Source organism: Rattus norvegicus, chromosome 18 (assembly GCF_036323735.1).
Source record: "Rattus norvegicus strain BN/NHsdMcwi chromosome 18, GRCr8, whole genome shotgun sequence".
NCBI classification, from domain to species: domain Eukaryota; kingdom Metazoa; phylum Chordata; class Mammalia; order Rodentia; family Muridae; genus Rattus; species Rattus norvegicus.
In genome coordinates, this window is record NC_086036.1 from 13,010,423 (window position 1) to 13,018,683 (window position 8,261).

Below are 8,261 nucleotides of genomic sequence, written 5' to 3' on the forward strand. Positions count from 1 at the left end.
TGTGTGTGTGTGTGTGTGTGAGTGAGTGCTTGTGTATGTACATGTGCATGTGTGTGTCATACCATGTGGTAGTTGCTTGTAATATATATATATATATATATATATATATATATATATATATATATCCACTATTGGTCCTTCTCTGTTGAACCCTGGAAGGCACAAGCAATAGGATGAGGAGACAGAAAGGAAGGATGATTTTTGCAGATCCAAAGGCAGCCTGCACTTGCTGCATTTACTCTTTCCATAGAGCTTTACCAATGTGGTTGAAACTCTTAGGCTCCCATTCTCCACTTTATCATTCTCATTCCTCCTTCTCTAGGAACAATCTACAGTTGCTAGGTAGAGTTCCAGTCATGGTCACACAAGCTCAATGCATGTAAATGTATACAGACTACTGAGTGTTGTGTTTGGAGGTTTAGAAACACGTAGAATACCTTACTCTGCCGTATGCTTGCAGTGCCGTAGCCGATCACATTGTCACACGAACTTTTATACATGAATCTAATTCTGTTGTCTTAACTTTTTTGTAGTCCCCGACTGTAAAAACACACTATTCTTATACAGTCCCTTTTGAGTGTAATCCCTCCTATTTCAAGGAATTTTTGCCTGCTTCTTATGAAAATGTGCAAAAACTTGGCTATAATTAAAGTTGTTTGAAAGTTGATGATTCTGAGATAAAACTGTTCTTGTGAGACTCAGCCAAAATTAGAAGGGAAAAGGAACTAAGAGGGAGGGCTGACAGCTGCCTGTCTGAGATAAATATAGTTCCTAGAGCTTTCTAAAAGACCTAAAAGAGATTTCGCTACATTCTGTATGTAGTCCTTGCATTGCATATGTGTATTATAGATTTCTTTAGAAAATTCTTTATCTTGAATATTTCTAAGATTGCAAAATTCAAAAAGACACTGTCCCCAGAATGTTTACACCCCCACTCCTACCTTCATTCTCCAAGACCAATGAGCTCCTCATATACAGTCTGTACCCACTTGTATCTTTTAAGAGTTCCTTTTGCCCTGACTTTTTGACTACAGCCACACCTTCCTATGGTACAGTACTCCAGCTGCAGTAGCACTGTGCTAGTCTTGAATAATTCCATTGTTCTTTGGAGACATCTGTTAATTTGGTTGGCCCTGGAGTCTTACTCTTATCTTTGTGATGGTCATGGTGTCCACTAATTTGAAAGTTTGAGAAAAGTTAGATTGCTTTTATCTTCATATTGACTTGTGCTTTTTATAAAAGCTCAATTTCTTATTTTATTCTGGTATTTATACTACTGTATATCAAAGAACTGTCATTAAAAAGGGAGAGGAGAGAAGTAAGAAAAAAAGAAAAGAAAGGGTGTTGGCAGAACTTGGTCATGACTGATCATCTTTTTTTTTTTTTTTTTCCGGAGCTGGGGACCGAACCCAGGGCCTTGCGCTTGCTAGGCAAGTGCTCTACCACTGAGCTAAATCCACAACCCCTGTCATGACTGATCATAATTGACAAAGAACACACAATGGAAGATTAAGCATTTCCTGAGCACTAAAGCATATGCATATGCGATGAATCCCTGGGCAATAAAGGATTTGGCCCTTGACCAGTTCCTGGGATGTGATCTTTAGGCCTGGTAAGGATGTCCCTATAGTGGGACTAACCAATGGTTGAATAATGACATAGAGACTTATTAAAATCTAAAGCTTGGGCCTATAGCTTGGCAGACTCTCAGCTAGCTCAATCTAAATTTAACCCAATTAACTAGCCTTTCTCAGCTAGCTCAATCTAAATTTAACCCAACTAACTAGCCTTTCTCAGCTAGCTCAATCTAAATTTAACCCAACTAACTTGCCTATGACTCGCCACATGGCTACCTCTTTACCTCTTTGCTCCTGTTCACATCCAATCACCTCCATGTCATGCTGGTGAATCTCCTGCTTCTGCTTTTTCTCCCACAGACCTTCTCTCAGCCCGGAAGTCTTCCTTCCCTTTCCTGGCTAGCTATTGGCTATCATGTGTCTATTAAGTCAATCAACAGGTGAGCGAGGAAGAGTGTTTACAAAATACTGAGGCAGGTGCTGACCATAAGAATGGCAATACCAACATCAGCCAGCACTCAGAACCAAAATCTCTGCCCGTACAGCACTCAACAATTGAACACACAGAGACAACCTTTACATAGTGCACCCTAACAGATGTCTATATTTTAATCAGAGCCTAGACAAGTGTGTAGTAATAATTTGATTTATGGACATCTAATGGCCTCTGGTGTACATGTGGGTGACTTCCAGCTCGGCTGTTGACAGTCAGACTCAGGTGCACTGTAAGCATTGCCTTCATACCTGCTGCTATGCGAGCTCTCTGTCTGACTTCCCAGAGAAAGGGCAGCTATAAGCCTCATTATGAGTTCCGGAGCTTGTTGAACCAGTGACTAAACATGATGGTGGTCTTAGAGGACTTCTGAACTGCTCTTTTTACATACACACAAAGCATCAATTGGACATTATTATTAATAGTACTTTATGTGAGATAATGAAGATACACATAATGCTTATGTGTAAATAAATGAAGTAATGAGTGAAGAGATTTAAGAATGTGTAAGATCACACATCCTCTGTAGGGATCTCATGCCCTTGACTTGGGTAGTTGATGCGTCTTACCAAGAATAGGGATTGAAAGACATAGATCTGAGGGAAAGGTGTTTAATCTTTTCTGATCTAGGTGGATCATGGATCTACAGCCCAGAAAGTAGATCTGGGCTAGAGCTGCAGATTTATGCCTTGTAAAAGGGGTTAAGCTTATGGAACTGAATGCCAGCTACCCTGTCATTACATAGTTGCCCATTTATGTTTGCTGTGTTCTAATTACCTTTTCTTATAAGGAAGCCATTCACATTGGATGAAGACCCAACCTAAGGACCTTACTTTAACTTAATTACCCTTTTAAAGGTTCTATTATCTAGATACAATCACAGGTCGAGACTCTTGGGTTTAGAAATTCAATGCACACCTTTAAAGGGGGGGTAGAAATTCATCCTTTATGAAAGGAAGCAACGGTAAATCATTCTGTATTCTTCTAGGTGCTGTTGATGAGGCCGAGCATATAGGGTGGGAAGAGAGACACTGAGAACAGAATCCAGATTCTCCAGTATGGAGAGGTAGGGCAAAGGAAGGAACTGAGAAATGTTACTGCAACAGAACATTCGTAAAGGAGAAAGGAAAACCAGGGATCCTGGGAGAAGGGCGCTGTCAGCTGAATGGCTTCCAACTCAGGAACATGTTCATGTAAAGGTACAAGATAGTGTTTACTGGATTTGAAAATGAGGAGAGCTTGACAAGAATAGGCTCAGATTAATGAAGGGGTAGAGGTGGGCTGGGTCAGAGGAAGAAGAAAGGGATGGTGTGATCACAGAAGGGCACATTACTTTTAAAACATTTAATATTTTCATTAAGAATCCAAGGTATACATACAATATATTTTGACCATATTCACTTCCCCAAACCCTTCCAACCCTCATTAATTCCCACCCCTGCATTTTCCTTCTAACTTAATGTCCTCTTTTTTTAAATATAAAATTTCATTGATAAAGAGCATACAAATAAAAAATTGTAGAATCAATTATTTCCAATGTTTTTCTTAGATAATCCATGCAATATTTTGTTTCGCTTATAAAATTTTTATTTTATGTGGACAAGTGTCTTGACTGCATGTATATGTATTACCATGGGTGTGACTGGTACCTTCAGAGATCTGAAGAGGGCATCAGATCTCCTAGAACTGAGGTACAGACAGTTGTGAGTCAGCATGTAGGTGCTAAGAACCTAACCAGGGTCCACTGGGACTGCAGTCAGAGCTCTTAACCACTCAACCGTCCTTCCAGCTCCTCCTATCATTATTTTTACAGCCAAGGTGCCTAGGTCAAGGGAGGTATTACGAATACTAATAGATTGCTTTGACTAATCTTTTTAATGACATTCATTTCAGGTTAGATTTCCATTTTGAACATACACTGTTTTGGGTGTATAGTCCAGACACTATTACACTTCCTCAGTATATAACCAGCCTTGCCTTTCCTCACTGCCCTAGAGCAGATGCTAAATTGTTAAAATGTTGTAATTTTATATCTAAATTTTATTATTGTCCTTTCACAGTAATGAATAAACACATAGATTTTTGCCCCGCACCTCCCAAAGCCATCCAAACTTAAAACAAGTCTTATGTAAATTTGCCATCTCAACTTTGTACACCTGAGTTAAATGAGGCTCAAAAGAACACTTGCAATTCAGTTAATGTTTTTCTCCTGACACAGGATTTTAATTTGGAATTGTATCATTGAAAAGGTTGCACTGTTTCAGAGACTGGCTGTTTAGAGGTCAAGTGAAATGATGGCTTCTCTGTCAAGAAAAGATCATCTTCCTGAGGATTAACTAGACCAGAAGTGCAAGCTGGGAGAGCGACAGATGCCCTGGACACTGAAGAGGCTTGTTTGGAAATCCAAGAAGCATGTAAAGGCCCAGAGGTTTTATTTTATTTTATTTTTAAGGCTGTTACTGAGAGACAGAAAACTAATTAGTCAAATTAACTGAGTGGCTGAATCATATTTTAGCCCTTCTCAGAAAAGAAGGGTCCATTTTGAGAAACAACCAGAATACTCAAAGGCTGACAGTCTAGCAGGAGGTGTCTTGGGAAGATGCAAGGGCCTGGGGGGCTGTCTACATAGCATTGATTAGGTTCATATATGCAAATGAATTGCTTCCCAGTCTTTTGGCTAAGATCAGATATAGTGTATATATATATATATATGCATGTATGTATATATGTAGGTATGTATATGTGAATGTACGTATACCTGACCTCACATCTAGAATTTACTCTCATAAGCACATAACACCTACAAAGAAAACAAAGAAGCCTACCTCTTATTTAACCAGATTGATTTATTCTTTAAGAAAATCTTTTAAAAAACTGTTGTCAATACTTGTTTGACATAAAATTCCCAAGCTGTAGGAATTAAAGTTCTTGAGCAGAGTGGTCTTGGGATTGTAAATTCAGGAACAGAACAAGGCAGAATCTGAGGCAGGGCTGAACCTGAGAAACAGACCGAGGGTTAGCAAGATTGGCTATGCTTTCTTCAGGAGAATCTGATGTCCCCGTTGTGCCTGCTTAGTTATGGGTTGGCTTTTCCTCTCTCAGTTGTTAAGTTACATTCACATGGTCATTAATATTGATCATCAACTTGACTCGATTTAGAATCATCTAGGAGCCCTCTTCCAGGGCTGTTTGAGGGGGTTTCTAGATTGGGTCCAGGTGGGACGAGTACTCTAAATGTGACTGGCATCATTCCATGAACTGGGATCGAAGATGAACTAAGGAAGGGAAACTGAGGTGAGCATGAGCTTTCATAGCTGGGCTTCCTAAGTGCAGGTACAATGTAACACTCTTTCTGTCATGGCTTCCCAGCCATGACAGTCTGTACTCACGAACTGTGAGTATACCCTTCCTTCAGTGGCTTTTGTCGGGTGTGTTAGCATACTCAATAGGAAAGGTGCTACAAGAAGAAGCAAAGATCTTTGGGATAAATTCCTTGCATAGGTGTTTGTAGACTGCCCCAAAGCATGTTAGTCCTTCATAGTTGAGACTGAACTTTAGTTTCATGTATTCAGTGGGACATGTGCTTCAGGGTTACTTTTGCTCAAAGCCCCAGCAAGGTAAAAGCTTGGCAGCACTGCTCTCACTGTGTGTCTCTCCTTTATTATCTTAAAGTTTGGGTTAGATTCCTGCCTCGTCTACATGTCTATGCCAGTTACATCAGGGATGCCTTTTGGAAAACTGGCAACACAAGGTTTACTAATTCTAGACTTACTTAACCCTACATGCTCATCCTTGAGGTTAAAGGTACCAAGCTAAGAGTAGGGTTTTTTTTTTTTCAAGACTTGGGAGGGATATCAGACTCAAGAGACTGTCAACTCTTACCTTTATAGTACTCTGTTCTAAACTCCTGAGGTGGTGCCTGGAGAGTTCATCGCTGACCAAATGTAGTGAGCCTGGAAGTTATATCACCTCATGATGAGCCAGTCCTTTCCCTTTGCATGATGAGAATGCAGCCTCCCTCTTAAGCAATAATAGTCATTTCAGGATGACAACCAAATATTCTTTACAAACAGGAATGTGTTTTTCCAAACTTCACAGGGCTAGACCCAAGATGCTTATCAATCAGACCAGTTTGATAAAGATTGCTTAATTCCCTATAGTTCTTCTATTTAAGTCTGAAGTTCATGTCAGAACCCCTAAAGATAGCTAAAGACACTGTTACCCTAATTGTCCTTGGATAGCTTCTGTGATGAAATTCTTTTCCTATTTCACTGTTTTTTTTTTTTCCATTTTCTTTTTGTTGTGTATGGTCTGTTGGGGTATCCCAGAATGAGACACCTCTCTGGAAATAAATACCCAGTAGAACTGTTAACAAAGTGTTAACAGTGTTACTGATACCTACCGACTCAATAACAACAACAGCAACAACAACAGCAACAACAACAGCAACTGTGACCATCTGGGAAGTGGTATTACACTCCTTTAATCCCAGCACTCAGGAAGCAGAGGTGGCTGGATTTCTGTGAACTCAAGGCTGCCAGCCTTGTCTACAGAGCTAGTTCCAGGACAGCCAGGCCTTCATAGAGAAACCCTATCTTGAAAAACCAAATCAAACCAAACCAAACCAGGCCAAACCAATCAACCAACCAACTAACCAACCAAAACCATGAGAACATTGGTCCATCTGGTGAAGCTATGATATGGAAACCAAACCAAGTCTTTCTTGCTCTCTCAATGCTCTGACAGGCTGTGCTTAGGAATAAGTTTTTGTTTAAGGTGACTTAGTTTAACAGTTCATTTGGGAAGCATTTATTTCTCTTTCCTTATATATCTTTATTGTGCCCTGGGAAAGGAAGTTTTTGTTTCATTCTATTGAAATGATTATGAGAAGAGTAAAATCATAGAACTGGGACACTCAAGTTTTGTTGAGATTGATGGCAGCATCTTGATGTAGGGGGCAGGTGTCTTAATGAAGGAAGACAGGAGACAACTTCCTGAACAGAACACCAATCGCACAAGCAGTAAGACTGACAATTAATAAATAGGATCTCATGAAATTCAAAATCTTCTGCAAGGAAAAGGACACCACCAATAGGACAAAATGGCAGTCTATAGAATGGGAAAACATCTTCCCCAACTCCACATCTGAGAGAGGGCTAATATCAAAAATATATAAAGAAACTAGACATAAAACAAATAATTCAATTAAAGATGGAGTGCGGTCACTTGTAAGTGGATCTTAGCCATAAGGTATGGGATAAACATGCAACAATCCACAGACCAATGAAACCAAATAACAAGGAGGGCCGAAGGGGGAAGGCTTGAATCTTGCTTAGAAGGGGAAATAAGAAAGACATAGGAGGCTCATGGAGGGAGGGAACTGGGTGGAAGAAGGGATGGGGAGGAGACCAGGGGCAAGGAGGATTAGGTGTAGGAAGAGCAGGGGAGACAGAGCAGAAATCAGTGTGTGTGGAGGGAAGGGCATCTCTAGGATGTGCCAGAGACATCAGATGTGGGGGGTGTGAGGGGAAGCTCCAGGGTGTCTTTGGGGCCCACTCTAACTGAGACTCCTAGCAGTAGGGGATCCGGAAGTGGCCCACCTCCTGTAGGCAGACATTCTGGTGGAGAGATAAGGAGAGCTACCCACCCACAGAACCTTCCATAGAAATGTGTGCTGCCTACGAGATGTGCAGGGAAAAGACAGAACAAGACAGAGGGAAGGGCCAGCCAGCAACTGGCCTAAATTAAGATCCATCTCATGGCTAAGACCCACCCCTGACACTATTAATGATACGCTGTTATGCTTGCTGACAGGAGCCTAGCATAACTGTCCTCTGAGAGGCTCCACCCAGCAGCCAATGGAAACAAATGCAGAGGCTCACATCCAAATATTAGATGGAGCTAAGGGAGTCTTGTGGACAAGCTAGGGGAAGGACTGAGGGACTCGAAGACCACATTAAGACCAACAGAGTCAACTAACCTAGAAACTTAGGTGCTCCCAGAGACTGAACCTAAAGAGCAAGCATGGGCTAGACCTTGGCTCCCCATACATACATAGCAGAAGTACAGCTTGGTCTTCATGTGGCTCCCCCAAAATCTGGAGCAGGAACTGTCCCTGAACCTCTTGCCTTCCTATGGATCCAGTACCCCTAACTGGGCAGGCCACCTTGTCTGGCCTCAGCCGGAGAGGC